This window comes from Fukomys damarensis, unplaced genomic scaffold (assembly GCF_012274545.1).
Source record: "Fukomys damarensis isolate Sample0158 unplaced genomic scaffold, DMR_v1.0_HiC HiC_scaffold_29, whole genome shotgun sequence".
Taxonomy (NCBI): Eukaryota; Metazoa; Chordata; class Mammalia; order Rodentia; family Bathyergidae; genus Fukomys; species Fukomys damarensis.
Genome location: NW_022900941.1, coordinates 19,472,812 through 19,492,370, shown reverse-complemented (window position 1 = coordinate 19,492,370; position 19,559 = coordinate 19,472,812). Strand labels below are relative to the sequence as shown.

The 19,559-nt window shown below is 35.9% G+C and overlaps 1 protein-coding gene and 1 long non-coding RNA gene across 2 annotated transcripts in view; one reads left to right on the top strand and one right to left on the bottom strand.

Moving 5' to 3' along the window:
• Window positions 1–19,559, bottom strand: part of Thsd7b (thrombospondin type 1 domain containing 7B) — a 718,705-nt gene that overhangs the window by 457,935 nt on the left and 241,211 nt on the right. The gene's annotated exons all lie outside the window — the stretch shown is intronic.
• The window catches only part of LOC104849644, a 2,816-nt gene continuing 537 nt past the window's right edge, over window positions 17,281–19,559 (top strand). Inside the window, exons 1-2 of the long non-coding RNA XR_776806.1 lie at window positions 17,281–17,317; window positions 17,430–17,538. This is a non-coding gene — a long non-coding RNA (uncharacterized LOC104849644). The remainder of the gene's footprint in view (window positions 17,318–17,429; window positions 17,539–19,559) is intronic.

Here is a 19,559-nt window from a genome sequence, read left to right as displayed (position 1 = left end):
TCAATTAGCATACACCACACACTCACATACAGTCCAGCTTACATACATACAGAATTGTATGTTCCTTTCCACATACACACGTAGATAAGGGAATATGGTATTCAAAATACTTATCCACTGGTGTGACATGGGACTTATGAGTTTGCTGAACTGTAAAGAAGTCTAATAAGTCCTAGGAGAGGGGCAAGACTGAAGGAGTACATTGCTGATGAGTGAATACATGTTTTCTAACAAAAGATGAACCATTTCAACATTACAATCAGTACTTAAACTTTGAATATCATCCCATGTAAGTGTGCACACATGCAAGACACACAGAGACACACAGATACACACACGCACAGAAAGACATATTTCACTAAGCTATGAAAAAATACATCAAAATCAGACTTAAAGACATCCATCACATCAAATCATTTAGCTTAGTTTAAAAATCTCACAGGCTGGGGATTTAGCTCAGCGGTTTGGTGGCCTACCTTGCAAGCGCAAAGACCCGAGTTCAATCCCCAGTACCATAAAAAAAAAAAAAATCTCACAGCATGTTTTGTCTTCTCATCATTAGCATTAGGTTTTCCATGAGTAAGGATAAAAAATTAAATACTGATTTTCTTTTTAAGGTGAAATAGTTTTCTTTTTTATATGTACTTACTTTATGCTGCATTATTTTGATGATTAGTTCTCTCTCACAGGAAGATAACACAGACTAGAAACCAAAGCATACTTCTAAAATTTAATGACATTAACCTGACAAAGTGATGCAGCTCCTGTATCACCAAGCTAAGTCTGAATTCCATGCTGGAAAAAAGGCAGCAAGATTTTTAATGTGCTGTGGCCCAGAAATCACAGCCCACATGTAAGGTAAGGGAACCTTGGTGTTATATGTACTTACTTAATTTCAAAATATTTATTAAAAATACACACACACACACACACACACACACACAGGAATAACAACATGCAATTAAAGCCAGAAACTTAAAGGCAGTATTAAAATGGCAGGAGTTAAAACAAACCAACAAATAAGTAATGTTATTTCTTACTCGTGGAAAATTAGAAGTCATTACTATTCTGGAAAAATGTCCATGCTTTTCTGCTTCTAAGTTTTACTTTCAGAACTCTTTCTTCTTGCTATTTTCTAACTATAGCACTCTTTTTTGTTCAATGTGTTTGTCACACCAGTACTTTAAGTCTCATTTCATATGTCAAAAACTCCAGTTTCCCTTTAGTCACTTTGTCTAAAAAAGAAATTCATAAATGATCATTAGTATCACTTTATTTTTATTCTCATGAAGTTCTCCTTGTTCATAGCATTTCTTTATATATACATTTACATCCTATATTAAAAATTCTTAGAGGATAGTTTATACATTGTGCCATGTCCTAGAACACACACACACATCTTACCTTATTAAAAATAATATAGCAATATACAATTTATGATATATCCATGATCAAAATGGGATAAAACAAATCACTAAGGCTCTCTTGATCTTTATCATTTGTTTTACTCATAATTAAATCTCCAATGCAAATATTTCAGCATTCCAAAACCACAAACTCAAATGGTAACACCAGCATTTCTTTTCTAACAATTCTTCCTTACAATAAATAAGAATTCTGTTATTGGCATTTTCATTTTAATATTATTTATAATAGCCAAAATATTAAAATGCATCAAATAGCTAACAGTACATGATTCTTTGAATAAATCATGATGTCCTATGACATATTATGAAGCCATTAAACAACAACACAGAAAACCTCATAAATGATGTGTAAAATGGTCATAATAGAGTGGCAGGTCATCCATCATTCAGCATACATAATATAATTCGTTTCAGAATAATTATCGCTACATAAGACTATTCAAAGACCATAAAGGAGGAGTAGGGAGGGATGGATACCCAGCCAAACGGGCAATCAGGGAGAACTCTCTTGGGGAGATAGCCCTAGCTGAGATGAGGGCCTGAGTGAAGGTCAGGGGGCAGCAAGGAGTGTGTGGTTCTGTACATCCTCCAGGCATACAGGGCCATGTTGATTAAAGGCTCAGACGCAAGAGGAAGCAGAAGTTCAAAGAACTTCTAATCACTTCTTCCACATTGTGCCAGACACCTAGTAAGAAAAGCAGAGTGACTGGGCAAGCACCGGGTTCCTTGCTCTTGCGCCAGGCTGTTGCAATATAGAAAAGCAGCCCCTCGTTCCAGAAAAGTCCCATGTTAGCTCCCATCCCAGCTTTGAAGCTGCAGCAGGGAACAATGGACACACAAGTAATGAGTAGGGAATTAATGTAAATGCTTGAAAATAAAGTTAAATATGAATTATAAAAGAAACATAGTAGCATAATGACAAACTAAGTGGGAAGGATGAAGTCAGGGTGAGAATCATAAATCTTACCACTAAAAGACAATTAGTGTTTTGTTGAGTAACTGCTCAGAGAAGGATCAAGGGCAATGGTATTTGTGCTGTTACACCTGCTCCACCTGCTCGTCATTCTTGGGACAAGAGTTATCATCTGCTGGGGTTACAATCAGCACCTCTGAAGACAGCAAATCCTTCAGGAGGCCCATCATAAGAGGAGTCCTATCTGGGCCTTAAAACCTTTGGTAAGGGCCAAAACCCACTGCAGTGGGAGACTCGGCTTGGTGACTGCCTGTCAGCAGCAGTGCGGCTGTGAAACTGCAGCATCTCTCAGCGCTGCCTTAGCTCCGTAATAAATGGTCCGCCCCAAGGAGACATATAGCAATGCTCAGCTAGTGAACAGCCTCCAGGCTGTCTGTCAGCGAGCAGCCTTCTCTCAGAGCAGCAGTGACAGCTGACAGGGGCGTGCCCCATAGCTATACACATGAGCAAAAGGGTGCAGTCCCCTATAGCCCTGGAAAAAGCAACACTTGTCAGATATGTGCTTAGCTGATAGTGTGAACTGCAAATTATTTTCTCTCTGAATTAAAGTGGTAGATATGCATATGTGCTTTAACCAGTCCCTGGGGATTCAACACTGATGCTGTCATTCTAACGCAAAAATCCCAGGAAAGGATAACTAAAAGGGTCACACAGCACAGAAAACAAGGCCACAGAAACCTGAGGATACTTTTGCTAAGTGTCATCAAAGTCAATGGGTTCAGAAGAAGAGCAAGCTCCTATGCTGCAGTCAGGTCTAGCAAAATCCTTGTCACTATGGCAATCCCACATTCCCGACTCTCCTCAGAGAGAACTGGGTGCAGATGTAATGCTACCAATTCTACATTGGATGCTTGGATGCTGCCCCAAGTCAAGCAACCTGCTTCAATTCTTCAAGCCATCTTGAAATTTTAAACAAAGAAATTTTAAACCAGCAACCAAACAACTGATGTTAACTATAATAAAATGCCTGATATTCCCCAGGCTCAGATTAGCACACAACATATAAAATTGTCACATGTGATCCAAATCGCAAGGCTGCAGAGTTCATAAAATCATCCCCATGCCTATGCTTACAGAAAAGACTGAGGAGACAATAAGGGGAAGAAATTCTCTCAGCAGTCAAAGCCAGTGCAAGTAAGTATCTGGACAGTTATAGCCTTAATTGTGGGCAACTACCCTCTTGTTAATCAGCAATTGTTCCTGGCAAGCTGGACTGGATCCTACAAATGGATGACCTTATGAAAGTCACTGAAAATATTTAAGGTGTGGATTGGATAATGTTTAAAATGCCTTCTATGTTTAAAACTCCCTGATCCATTTACATCTTGCAATATGCTAGCTGTGGGAAGTAAATTAGAATAGTTGAGACTCTTGTATTTTCAATGACCATATGTTATAAGGAGGAAGCTCAGTTTAAAATGCAGTTTTGCAAATAAGTAAAAAGCTGTGTAGTAACAAATACATATGAAATAGGATAATACTGAAGGTATCAGTCAACTATGGCAGCACAGAGAAGGTTCTACCCACAATGCTAAACTTATGATCAAGGCAAGCAGAAGAGGAAGAGAATGAAATAACACAATCAGAGTGAAAAATCTCAAGGACTCTGAAGATGGAACAGACTTGAACTAAAGCTCTGAAGGGTGTAGGCCATAGACGATACTGGCTTTGTTTCCTCCTAAATTGTGAACCAATAGACACAGTGAGAAAGGACAGGGCCTAGTCCTAGAGTGAATACTACGATGAGTGTGTACTAGCTTGGGACCTATGCTGGGGACTATTTTCTGGATAGGTATAGAAAGATTACTGCTTTTGTATGTCTGTTTCTTAAACTCTGATGATTTACCTTATAGGTTCTTAGCAATAATATGAAAATTCTCTGGTAGGGTGAGACAAATTTCCTTTCAAGAGTTATAAAGCCTCACTCCTACTGAAAAGGAGCTGCCATCCCCCTGCCCTGTCTGTCACATAACTAAAGGTTGACTCTGCAAAATAAAGTGACAACAGAAGGAGTAGGGAATGAGTGTGGTACAGAGAAAGATCAAGGGAGAAGATGAGAGGAGAAATGGCTGCCAAACAACATGAGTCGAAGAGAAATGTGACTCGTGTGGTGGAACTGGGCTTGAGAATTGCTGTGTCCATAAGTATGGGACATTCTGGGAAATGAATATCTGTGAAATGAGGTTGCATTCACAATTACAACCAGGCAATGGAAATCACATCACTTTACCTCTTTCCTCCCATGATATCTTCAGTATAATATTCCAGTCCTCAAAAATATCTGCTATGCCTGATATCTTTACAGTAAATCAAAAATAAGTCCTTTGAAGTGATCACAGAACAGAAAACCAGAGATTGATCTCAAGGACTGCAGAATATTGGGTAACACATGGTCAAGCCTAGAAGTTAGATGACAGCAACCATCAAAATGTTATCCCTAAGAATATTGTTTACAAGGGTTAGCAGGCACATTGCAAATAAAGTGTTCAATGCACAAACGATTTTAGGACCTTTCCAAGGAAAAATAATAAAGTAGATTTTTTCCAAAGTTGTTCTTATAGCCCTTTCTATGCTAATATGTATCATAGGTTTTGTACTACTGATAAAATATGCAATGTTTTCTGCTTTTATTTAACCAGAGAATCTATTATCTAGGTTATTTGTGAGGAATCTCTGGAACTAATGTCCCATGGAATATGATTTGTAAAATGTTCTGTTAAGTGTATGGGTTTGAATATTACCTACCAGATTACCTACCATGCTCCAATTCATAAAAACAAGAACATAAAGGTAGCACTCCTCTGAGAAACATAATATCCATTTGCTGATAAATAGAATGATAGAAAGAGTACTTGACAGGCTGCAAGGTGACTTCATTCTGTTCTCAGATCTATAGTCCTTCTCTTTAGAAAAGCAAATCCCTTTGAATCTCAAAATAAAGATAGGGTTGAATTCAATGCCAGTCATTCAATTCTTAAATCTTATGATTTTTACTTTACTATTAATGCAGGTCCGGCCTTCCTTTAATTCATCAAACAGATATCGAGTGCCCACCATTTGTCAAGCAGTGTGCTAAGTTTTAGGGATACAGAAGAATAATAAAAACCATCATGAAGGGCCAATTGCTGGTTCTTTATTCCTGGAGAATTTCCTATTGAAAGCAAATACATTTCTTTTCAAATTTAGTATTAAAATCTCAGGTCAGAAAAATATTTGTTCCTAGGAGAGGATATAGAAGGGAGAAAGAGTTAACAGAAAACTAAAGGTAATTAAAATCAGTGAAAAAACTTGGGAAACATTGAGATACACATATGGAATCATACAACCCAGAAAATATCAAGTGAGCACTCCAGTCTAATTAACACAAGGTATTATCTAAATACACACACACACACACACACACACACACACATAACAATACAATGAAAAATAATATCCTGCTTCTATCACCACACCTATATCTTCTTTGCTTAGGATTCTTATGCCTTGCCTGGAGTGGCAGAAGTAGTTCTATAGTTATTCCAGCATTCTCTTCAGGCTTCCAAAATTACACCCTGAAATCTTGGGTTTCTATCCTCTTATAAGCACAGTGATTAAGAATTCAACTCTCTAAACCATGGAATCCATGCTGTACTGATTAATACATTTATTCAAGATTACTAATACTGGTTCAAGACAGAACTTCAGCAAAAAGAAACTGATTCAGAAATTAAATCACCCCTTTCTCTCTAACATAAGCATGAAGTGCTGCAGAGCTCTGTATAAATGCAGCACAACATAGTCTATTTTGTGGGTCACTATGTAGAATACATGAATTTCCTGGGAATAGCAGGTCTTTCCTTCCTGATACTCAGCCACACTGTAGTTGTCTCTCATGCCCACCATTCATCTTAGCCCTCAGGAAGCCATGTCCCCACTACCCAAGCCAGCCTCTCCCAGCAATTAGCCACCCAGAGTCAAAGTTTTGCCAGTGGACTCCGCTTGCAGACATTAATATGATTAAACTATCATCTCTTAGTGAAAGGATAGGAACATGCCACATAGAAACATGTGAGAAAATGAAAAGATGAAAATAAAGTGTTTGTAGATGGGGAGGGGAGGAGGGGTTGAAGGGAGGGCAGGGGTAAGGGGAAAAAATGAGAATCAAGACTTGTCATGTAGCGGTACAAGATCCCAACAATCAATGTAACTGTACTGTATCCCTAAAATGTACCAATAAACTCAATTAAAGCTGAAAAAAAAGATAAATAAATTAAAAAAAAAAAAGAAACATGCCTGAACTATACTGTGTACAGAAGCCACCTGGTTTTCCAAACTGTGGTTACTGTGTTGCTCCTTTAATACACACACATTAATTTTATTATAAGGGCTTTGCTCTTTTCTGGGTAGGTTTTGACATTTTTTAGTGATACCCAAAGTACAGCAGTACCTCAGTTCATTAACTTAATTCTTTCCATGATTCTGGTCACATAATTCATTCCATAATTCTTGTTGTAACCAAATTGTAAGCATATATGCAGCCAGAATCATGGCTTATACTTTTCTAGAACAGTAGACATTATATTATTTTGCCTTGTTTCTGACTCTCTTTCCTAGGATATTTATTTGTCTAGTGAATCAGAGTTTTAGAAGTAGATAAATACAGTATAGAGGTAGACATACGGGCAGATACACACACAGATACAGATGAAAAAGTCATAAATATAGATGCAAATTTTAAAACATTCCCCTGAATTACATAAAGAATACAAACAGTCAATTTTAGGTACATAAATTTCATTTTTCATTATCTAATAATACCTGTATTTCTATATAGAGTTCCAGGATTCTGTAGCTAAGACCTTGGAATTATACTGGTTCAATGGTAAGAAGATATCACAAGTACTTGCCTTATAACTACATCAAGTATAGAATTTCTCTTGTACTCAGTCTCATCTGTTGTAACACAAGTGTAAGACACTGCCTGAGTCTGAAAGTGTCACTCAAAAATCTGTGTGATAATATTAAGAGGTAAGGACTTTATAAGATGTATATCATAAGGCCTCCTACCTCATGACAGAGATTGAGACCCTTATAAAAGAGGCTTTTTTCTCTCTACTCTTCTGTCATGCATTCCTCCTCTGTGGAGGACACAGTAACACAGTATCACCTAGAACTGGAGATGGGCCCTGACCAAATACCATACATCCAGCCCTTTGATCTGGCCTCTGGGCCTCCAAAACTTTGAGAACTATCAATTCCTGTTACCAGTCAGGGCTGTTATAAGGAGTAAAATGAACTAATGTAACTGAAAATAAGTGTACTCAAAGTGTAAATTAGTATATAAATGGAACTTTCCATTATCTTTAATCAAAGCCACAAGATAACATAGGCATTTTTCATCCTTATTGCATAGCATAAACAAATTGGAACTCTAAAAATGAAATCAGCCCAAAGTAAAATGTTAAGAATGACAGTGAGTCATTTTTCACCAGAAAAAATTGATTTTCCATAGATGTTCTTTCCTGTTGCAGGTAAAAACCTATATCCATCAATTCCTGAGTCCTCCGTTTTGACATTGGGTATAATTATGGACCAATACATAGCTGCTTGGCTCACTTTATTATCAGAGTCTGAGGCCCACTAAGTTTCCTCCCTACTACCAGAGGGATATGGCAGGATTGATAGTAAACAGTTCTGACTAAAGCACTTTCTTTAATTAATTAAAAGTGAAAGCCATTTTTTAAAAAGTGTGTGATCTAAGCCTAAAGTTTGGGCTGGGCATGCATCTTCCACTTCACAAATTCTGCTCCTTTTACAATCATTTGTAAGCAATGCTTTCAAACATCTAGACTGATTGAAACCTATTAGCTCTCTACCCTTGTACATAAGAGCAATTCTTGAATGATCAAAATCACTGCCATATCTTCTCATAAACCCTATATTATATCAATATTAATTTCTGGCCCACGATACTCGAGGTTATGCAACATGTTAATAATGGGCACTGTTTTGTACTTTTTTATTTTTCTATAAGTCTAAGACTTCCAGAATATAAGGCCAAAGAGGAAATAAACATTTTCCAAGATAGAATCCATATAATCATAATTGTAGAAACTAAGCTTTTCTTTAAAGAACCCAGGGCATTGAGTGATTTTCAGATAACAGCAGCATGTGTATTATAAAAGCAGACTGCCATTGACTTTATGAACACCTTAGCAACCCCTCTGTCAGAGACAAGAAAAGAGGTTTTCCGAAAACCTCTCTAAAAACCTTCTATCTGCAATTCCTAAGCATGATGTACTTTTTAAATGAGTACGAAAGTCAACATTTTCCAACTTGCTGGTTATTGCCAATAAAGTTCTTTCTTCCACCATTACTGTGTGTCTCTCATTATTGGCTTCATAAGAAAGCAGAGCAACTGGACCTTTTACAGTTACAATTACTACTAAGTCATTCTTTAAAGCATTTAAATAAAATAACATACAAAATAAAAAACAACTATAATAAGAAAAAGCATCTAATATTGTTTTTGCAATAGAAATCATATAACGGAAATTACCTTAAGAACTTGGCTTAGATTAAATCAAGATGACATTAAACTCATAATACCGGGTTGAATCTACTTTTCTTTTCTCAAGAGAAATCTGAAACGTGAAGGAGAGCAGTAGCTTGTTGAAGAATACATTTCCAGAAAGTGGTAAAATGAGGACAATATATAGTATCTAACATTCACCTCAGTGAGTCTTTATACAAATGTATTTTAGTAAATGCTAATATGAAGGATCACTTTCCCATATAGAATTTTGTTTGCATTTTGACAAATGCCTCGAACTGTATGATATATTTTTATTATATTGCTCCCTCTAGGAACACATCTATTACAAAAAGGAATCAAATCTGTTTGTCTCTGATATTGTGCTCTGTGGTTTCTCATATCTCTTTCTTCAGTGAATCTTCTTCTCTCTCTAGTTCCAATGAAGTCTATTGGATAAATTATATATTGCTTAGCTGTCTGAATACAATCACAATTAGAACCACAGTTGCTGGGGGAAATCAAATAACCAGATTCTATATATCTATAATGCAAATACACTTTGCACCAGAAGAAAACATGTAGGCTTTACACTTTCATCGTACAGTACCAGGTGATCTCTCACTATTGCTCTCAGCTCACACTGATGAAGAAAGAGGTAATATATTTAATACGTGCTTAAAAAAAGATTTCATACACCTATACGCAAAGACCCGAGTTCAATCCCCGGTACAAAAAAAAAAAAAAAAAAAAAAAAAAAAAAGATTTCATACACCTATATCATTGAGTTGGCATAATGGCCTTTAATACATTGAAAGAAAGTCACAGCCACATCTGACTTAACTACAGCAAAAATACATCTTAACTAATGAGAGCAAGTCCAAGGGTCTGGGATTGGCAGTACTGTTGACACAAGGCATTCACTGACACCAAGAAAATAGAATGACTACTAGTTTAGAGTCCTAAAACTAGATTTTTAAATTCCTGATGTAAGATATTACTAGTTTAGTGATTGCAGACTATCTACATCTCTGGGTTATAATTTGTGTATCAGTAAAATTAGAATACCCATTATCATAATAATATTTCCCCCAATTAGGCTGCTATATAAATGAATTGAAATAACTCTTTTAAATTCTCTAAATATTCTACATACTGGATATATCATAACATATCTGATATTCTGTCATCGTGCCAAGAACACAACAATGAAAGAGTCCAAGTCTCTGCCCTTGAGAAGCTAAGAGTAAAACAGAGAAGCAGACAAGTGAGACAGTAATTTTAACATAATGCAGTAAAGACATAGGTAACTGAATTACAAGGTGTCATGAGAACAAAAAAGATAGGCAAGCTATCAGATAAAATGATTTCTATAGACACTGATGAAAACTCTGATGCAAAGTGGCTTTAACCACAAGAAAATACATGGTCTCAACCCAATGTCCACCATGCAGATTGCTAGTTCAAGGACTCAACAATGTCTTCCAAGGCCCAGCATATCTTTCCATCCGCCTGCTTTACATAGTAAGGAGTGTTTCCACCCTACAGCTATGAAACCTTGGGCGTGTGTCCAGTCACTACAAAAATAGCACCTTTCTTTTTCAAGTCCCTCTTTAGACTAGTTTACACAGATCCAACTCTACATACTGCTGTACCAACAACCTGGAAAGGAAATGGAATTACCGTAATTGACTGTGACAACTTGTGGTAGGTGATGACAATAATATTTACCTGAGACTATAGACCAGTGTAAAAAAGTCAGGGTGGAAATGGAAAAACTATTTCCCGAAGGCCACCAAGTCAAGTTTTAAAAGTTAAAAATGGAGAATGAGTATCTTAGGCAGTGGGAGGTGAATTGCCACAGAGGTAACAGAGCCAGAGGGAGTATTTATTATCAGATTTAGAATTCTATACACATGTTGATGGGAATTTACCTAAGTAAGAGAAATATAGTCTTAAGATACCTCTAAATTCACTTTTAAGATGTTTTTCTCCCATTAATGCAGGTTTTCTTTAAAGGTATGATTAACTTTTATTCATTAATCAGTTAAAGAATATGTACAGTATTTCCCCTTTATGTACAGTTTTATTGTCCATGAGTTGGTACTCTAGATTAACCATGGTCCAAAAATTTTAAATGGAAAATTCAAAAATAAAACAGTAATAAGTTTTAAATTGAGTGCTAGTATTAGTAGTATAACGAAATCTCCCGCCCCCTGGGATCTCCACACCACCTGGGTCATGAATCCTTGCACAGGCTGGCAGATCTCTGCTATACAGGCCACCTGAATGTCAGTCATTACAATCCCTCTCAGCTATGAAATCATCTGTCAATAGTGCTTAAGGGTTCAAGTAACTCTTCTTTGGTGCCCAAACACTACATCACCATGCCTGCCTCATTCACTCATCTCATCCTAAGACTAGTCGGTATGGTATAGTACACTAAGGTGTTTTCTCCTGAAAGAAAAAGAGACCATATTTATATAACTTTATTATAGGAAATTGGTAAAATGGTTCTGTTTTACTATCAGTTATTACTGTCAATCTCTTTCTATGCCTGTTAATAAATTAAGCTTTATCATAGGTATGTGTATGGAAAAAACCCAGTACTGGTATTTATAAGGGTTGGCACTATCTGTAGTTCCAGGCATCCACTAAGAATCTTCATATGTATCACCTACAGATAAACCCTCTTATATACATTACTTTAATTTAATAAGTCAAAAGTTTTTAACTACAGCAATTTCAGTAAATCATCATCTAAGCGATCTTTCACAGGAGGGGTGGGCCTTTCCAGATTTTTTCCATTACATTTTCCTGAAAACACTCAAATAGGTATATGACACAGGTAAACCTCTGACTGCTTTTCTTTATGCAGTCATGTTAGTGACTGTATCAATGAAAATGATTGCGTCATATTGGAAATGTGTTTTAACACATATTCTTTAATTTTCCTATGTTTATAGGGTTAACCAAATTCTTTATTCTATGTTTATGCAAAGGGAAAAGTGAGGGATGGAGTGGCAAAAGCCATCCATCACTTATAGCTGATACTGTATGAAGCAGACAAATGCCAACTTAAAATACATTTTTGAGTGAGAAAGAAAAATTTTATCCCTGTGACTAGTTCTTCTTATTAACACAAAACATTTGGTAAACACAGAACAATGTCCAGAGAGAAAGCTGAAAATAATGAGAAGTGTGACAATCTTACATTAATTCCTACTGAAAGTTTGGGTTGACCATTTCATTATATAAATTACATTTTGAAGTACACATGCAATCTATGGTTCATTTCTTCTTGGATCATACGAAATTCAGAACAAAGAGTCAATTATAGAATAAGAACAGAATTATCCAATAAGAATATTCAATTATCCAATAAGAATTTCAGGAGAGATAGAAAATTGAGACAGTCTTCCTATGAAGTACACAAACACAGTGAGGAAGCAATTTATTTTAGGCTATTTCTAAATAGTAAAACTTGGAAAAGTCAGACTATATTTTAATCTGATTGTGACTTACTGGTAGAGTAAAGATGGGAACACAAGCATTTATTTAGAAACTTTAACAAATGAGAAAAAAATGAAAGCAATCTTGAAAATGTCTAGATATGTAACAGGGAAGAAATAGAAAGTGAAGTGATTCAAAAGCAACATCTGTTTATGGACAGACAACACGCAGTAAATGTATTTAGATCCACATTGTTGTTGTGCTCCCCTTAGCATTTAAATTGATTCACCATTTATAATCTACCCGTACCTTCCCGTCAGACATGAAGGGAACAACTGTGATGAGCAGAAGTTTATTTTATTTTTTCTTTTGGACTCCTTCATTGGAAACATGTTATTAGTGTTTTATCTTTTATTTCACTTCAAGATATCTAAATGAAAGGGAATGGGGAATTTGGGTACAGGAAGTCTCCAATTTAATCTCCTTTGCAGCCTGATTCCTGTAGAGTGAATAGCACAGTCTGCTTTTATTGGCACTTTCAACTGCAATATCAGGTTCATTTCAAAAGGTAATGCAATGTATTTGTCATCACCCCACTTCCTTCGGTAAGGACACTGATACCAAATGGCTACCAGTTGGTGGTCTGAAACAGATAGCTCATTGAAAATGAAAACTCTCGCCTCTAAACCTAAAGAACTCATCTCACTTGTTATGTGTCTTCTGTTTCTACAAAGGAATGCAATTGCTTTCCACTATTTGATCTTTTAGTAATCCATCTAGGTAACAATAAAGAAATAAAATAATATTTACTCACTGCTTGCTTCTGGAAAGACAGTAACATATTTCATGAATTTGAAAGAATAACTTCCCCAGCAGGAAACAAGAAACAACAGATTACAATCAATACTATGATTGACTATAGTATAAAACATGCTTTGCACACTTCTAGTTGATTCTGTTACTCTCTAACATTATAAGTCTGCCCATCAGCTTCATTTGGCCTAGAATGGTATTTCTTAAACTATGTGTCCTGGAACTACATTATCTGCATATTTGGGAATGTTTTAGAAAGAGAAATTTGTGAGCCTATCCCAGACACACCAATTTTAAACTCTGAGAAAGCAGCTAAAATTTTTGTTTCTACAACCCCTCCTGGTGAGTCTTGATACATACTAGTTTTAAAACCATTGGTCAGAACAAAGGATATAATATGTTTCCCAATCATCTGAGACCTAATTTTCCTATATAATTAATTCTGTAACCCAAAGAATTCTATTTTTTTCATTCTTATTCAGGCTCAATAAGCTTTAATATCCACTATAAAATGAAAATATGAATAATCTAGTTGTACCTCAGAAAATCATATAGGGAGTTAACTGCTGAAAAACAAGACTTAGGAGGATAGTAATGTTACCAAGACATCCTGAGAAATAAATGGAGATGGATGGATAGCTAGATAGCCAGATAGATAGATAGATAGATAGATAGATAGATAGATAGATAGATATTTTGAAAGGGAGTACAGACACGGTATATTGAAGCTCTGTGACTACTACCAAATAATGAATAATTATTAATAAAAAATAAATAATTAATAAAATTAATGATGTTTACCAAATTGCTTCTCCTGATCTGTTATGTCCTTCTTTAGTAGCAATTCTTTAAAAAGTATCGTCAAAATGATGATTGATTTGTAACTTGCATCTGCTACAGGTTTGTATCCACTAGGTATCCTTCCAACTATATCTGTCACAGTTTGAGCTTTACCATATGAAACTCTGTGGCAAGATTATTGAATAAGCAGTAAAACTGGGCAAGTGAAATGGGAAAATAAATGGCATGTAATTGTGGGGATTTATCTCACTGCGGGGAAACAATGTGAAATATTTACCTCTAAGTTATTTAAATTGACAAGCAAAGAGCTGGGTATTTACAAAAGTTCTCAACCACCACTAAAGCCTCTTCCTTTGATTAGCAATGCACAAATCTTGATTAGTAATTCACTCTCTAGTGGCCAGAGAACTTCAAGTAAAGAGATTCAAGGGGTGTCAGTTGCAATTTCAGAAAATATAAGTAGCAGGGGAAGGGACTTGAGTTAGAAACCTCAAGACGTTTTACACTCCATTAAATTTGAATAGTACAAAGTGTATTTCTCTTAATTTGAATTGCTCATATAAAATGCATGTCCATATTTATTTCCCCCCTCCTTTTTGAGACAGGATCTTGTTATGCAGTCCAGGCTGGTCTTGAACTCATTATGTAGCTCATGTTGCCCACAGCTCAGGGCAACCCTCCTGTCTCAGCTTCCAGAGTGCTGTGACTACAGACATGCATCATCATGTCCAGCGATTTCTCCTTCTTTGATCCCTCAAATACCTGACAATATATTTTGAGATTGCCATCCCCATACAAAGGTATATGGATTTTTTTCCTACTCAGATAAAAAGAATAATATAAGGGAAAAAATACCTTCTTTTTTAAAAAAGTACAATTATTACCCTTTTCAAAACGTACATTTTAGGGCTGTGGATTTAGCTCAGTGGTTCCAGTGCTCGCTTTGCAAGCATGAGGACTCGGGTTGGATCCAAGGCACACACACACAAAAAAATTACATCTTAGTATACTGCAGACTTGTTTCAACCAGGGTACCACTCCTGAAATTTAGAAGATACATATATGAAATTTGTTTTAGAATTTCAGTATTCTCAGTGGTGGCTCTAATTTTGCAATGATTCTTTAATAGGTTGGTCAGTGCAGGACATCTACTCATGATCAAAGGTATATGAGATGAACAAACTTATTCCTCTCTCTTACTAAAATATAAGAAAATAAACATTATACTGAAACAGAATGTCTCCTAATGGTGGGGAATAATTCCTCTTTCCTGTACAACACTTTAAGAAATTATTTGAATTGGAAAGTTCTTAGTGCTAAGGTGAAAATGAGAAACCTTGAATCAATACTGAAGAAACATAAATCTATGTACCTCCAAACATGTGAAAATATTGTCTTACTGCCCGTCACATTTTACCAGTGTTGGTATGTGCTTCTACTAGTGCAGAGCATTTATTATATTATCTCTGATTACAGATGTTTTCTGAAATATATAAATACTTTTTTTCAAGGATGCCTACTTGACAAACTACGGAATAAAGCAGGTGCTGAGTGCTCAGAATGTGAAGGGTCTACCAGGTCTTTCAAGAACCATGTAGAATCACCTGCCCACTGTGCAAAATGGAGATGAGAAAGATGAGAAACAGTAGTCACTTGCTAGGTGCTGGGAACACTGTCCACTTCGCTGAACTGTGGAGCTTTTCCCAATCTGTTTTGTAAAGATGTCACATAGTGGTAAACTTTCATTAATCTCCAAGTAATGTGGTAATGATGAATAGTTATACACTGAAGAGTCAAAGTTATAAATGGAGTGAATAAACTTAATAATATAGGAAGAGATATGTTGATCCTGCAATTTTACATCACGTTCTCTTTACTTTTCAAATGCCTCCTTCAAAAGGAAGAAATGTACTTCAATGGAACAAAAATAACCTATGTATATTCTATATTCAGTGAATTTCATCTGACTTATAGTAAAGATAAGATGTTAAGCAGAGGAGAAAAATCAACTCACTTCAAGCCAAAGACATAGAACTCCTATTCCATAGTTACAGTAATTCATAGAGACTACTTAGATTCTAGTCCAAAATAAGTTGCATTCTTAAAATAACCTGTAAGACTTAGGCATATAAAAAACTATGTTTTCCAGTTACTTTCTGATTTCAGTGTGACAAAGATGTATATTTTGAAGTTTCCAAGGTAATTGTCTCAACAGTCTTCTGGAAAATAGAAATGCAAATGGAATACCCAAAGGATACTAGCAAAAGTCATATAAGAGTCATGCTGATCATGGCTGTGCAGAAATTTCTTGGTTTCATATTTCAAGGGGACATTCATGTTTTGTGGGAATGTTGAATGTTTCTTTCCATATACCTTTATATCCAGGAAATATGGAAAAGACTAAAAGTTGAAGACAAGTCACATTTGCAAATTCTAGTAGGTTTCCATCTGACTATATCTTTTATAAGTTGTTTCATTTCTCTTAATCAAATATAAGACTATTTTTAGGACATGCATGTGTAAATACTGAATAGTTTCTCTAGTATGATTAACTGAAAATGTAAATAAGGACTAGAGGCTATAATGGATAATGTGAAATAGGAAGAAAAGGTGCAAAGTGGAAGGTGAAGTGGGAGAGGCAGGGGAAACGAAAGAAGGGAATGAATTAATATGAGAAAAAGAAAAAATGGAAACAAAGCCTTTGTAGATAGGGAGGGGTGGAGGGGTTAAAGGAAGGGCAGGAATGGGGGGGAAATAGATGGATTATGTAAAGGTGCAAATTTCCAATGATGAATATCATTACATTGTATGCCTTAAATGTACCAATAAAATTAATTTTAAAAAAGACAATTTTTTTGGTCTTATCCATTTAGCTCTGAATAAACTATAAAATAAAGGGCCTGTGAAACAACTTATAAAGTCAGAATAATGAAAAGAAAACTATCAAATATTACAAGAAAAAAAATCTCAAGAGACTATGTGTTCAAGCTTTCTTTTTTTTTTTTCCTCTCTAGGCATTTGAATGAGTGGCAACAGTAAAGTAAATTCCTGTAGCTATGCAGAGACCCTAATAATACTAGGTACACATCATCATCAGTCATACAGATTCACACAGAAACTAAATAACAAAAGTACAACCAGACCACATTTTCAGTTTCCCACTGGACATAAGACTGCAATCTCAGGAGGAAGAAGTTTTTTTCTAATTCTCATTGTCACTTCACTTCACGAAAGAATGTTCTTAGCTAGGCACGGCTGCTCAGCCCTATAATCAGAGAATTCTAGAAGGCTGAGGCAGAGCGATGGCAAATTTGAGCCCAGCCTGGGCAACATAAGGTCCCCATGAGATTCTGTCTCAAGTGTGTGTGTGTGTGTGTGTGTGTGTGTGTGTGTGTGTGTGTGTGTGATCTCACAGCAGGTATTAGAATCTTATCATTTGTCCTTATAGCTAGGTCTGACTCCAGAGATGCTGTGCCTTCTTCAGTAGCTGTGGAGGTATCGACTCTACCACGTTCCAGTTGCGTCAGATCTTCATTGTGTATATATCCTCATTTTAGGTCAGTGTGAAAACCCTGGGTTCAATACTCGGTAATGGAAAGAAAGAGAGAGAGAGAGAGAGAGAGAGAGAGAGAGAGAGAGAGAGAGAGGGAGGGAGGGAAAACAAGAAAGAAATACACTTTGGACAATTTCCACAAAGTATGATAAATGTGATTATAAATAAAATAAGATTATACCTTACTTTGAAAGGTTAAACACCAGACACATCACCGATTCACTTTTATGTAACTAATTTAGCTTTCACATTGACAGTAAGAAGTACCTTCTATTATCCCCTTTTGACATGTAAAGGAAAGGACATTCCGCAGATTAAATAATTACCCTGAGACCATTTAGCCAGTAAATTTTAAAGTTAATATTCTAAATTGTGTGACGCTTTGGGCCCAGGTTTTAAACCTCTACACCTTACTTCTAACACCACACTCAACCAAATACTTCTGTAACTGAGGCAGTTTCTCTCCATGCTAAGTAATTTTCCAACACTAACTAGATGACCTGCTATTTCAATCTTCACATTACTTCCTTGGGGAAAGTGTCAAATCCAACTTAGGAATCAATACCCTAAGACCCCGGCCAGTTCAGATGACAATCACGAGCTTTAAATTGTCACCTGTGCCTCTGATAGTTCAACTACAAATCAGAGTCTTCACAAATCCTTAGGTTCCACAATTTCCCCAGATGGCTCATAGAATTCAGGGAAATATTTCACTTCTATTTACAGGTTTATTATAAAGGATATTACACAGGATACAGATTAATCAAACGGAAGAGATGCATAAGTCAAGGTATAGAGACTGAGTATGGATCTTCTATGCCCTCTCTGAGCATAAAACCTTCGCTATAACTCCACATGCTCAGCAATCTGGAAGATTTCTAAGCCCAGTACTTCAGAGATCTTTATAAAAGAAGTTTCAGGACATCATTGTGATTAATTTTTAACTGGATCAACAGTCCCTGTCTTATTCCCAGTGGATGGAGGGAAAGGTTGAAAGCTTTAAGCTTAAAATTTTAAGTCTTTCTGATGACGATCCTCCCTGAAGGTTCCAAAAGGAGTTAGCTAATCAGAACAAAAGATATTCTTTTTGCCCAGGGAAATTCCAAGACATTTCAGAGTTCTGTGTCTGAAGACATGGCCAAATGTGTTAAGAGAAGACTCTCCTCATACTCCAATGCTCAAGAAATTGCAAGGATTTCAGAATCATTGTGCCAAGAATTGGGAATGAAAGTCAAAATACATTTCTTATTATTAATCACAGTGTATTATAACAATTTGAAAGTGCTCTTATTTGTCTGTGTAATAAATTATGCATGCGTTACCATAATTATAGCATTGCGTGGTAATACCAGAAGTAGTTGCTATTAGTTGTAACTATTTACTGTTGCTATTACAATCTATTGTTGCCCTCTATTTAATTATACAACCATCTGGTTTCTACAGGTAAACAGTTAAATCATCCGATAAATATTTATATTTGACTAATTATTATGGTAATGATTTAAGACAAAGAAGGAAAAAAGAAAGGAAATGAGAATACGGGAGAGGGAGAGAGGAGGAGAGAGAGAAAAAGGAAGAAATTATTTTACTGAGGGCCAACCTGGGTGGATTCTAATATCCATTCTGAATACACTCTGTAATTCCCTTCTCTTCAATGGACTACTTAGCACCACAAGTCAAAACATTTCATCCCACACAGCAAAAGAATTATAAATGAGGCTTCTCATGGCAGAGATTATTAGTAAACATGCTCAGTAGTCTGCCAGAGATTAAATTCTTTTCAATTTCTAGAAAGATTTTAAATGTCCCTTTTCCCATTGCCATGTGACTTATATGTTTTTTAAATCACCCTTCATGTGCAGCAACCATTGTATTTGAAGATCAAGGAAAGACATCATTGTTAATATTTCGCAAATCTTGACAACTTATATTTTAAAATGGTTCTTTGGAAATGTTAGCACTGTACCCAGAATTAGTTCTGGTTTAACATTGTAAAAATGAAAATATTTCATCTAGTTTTTTTTT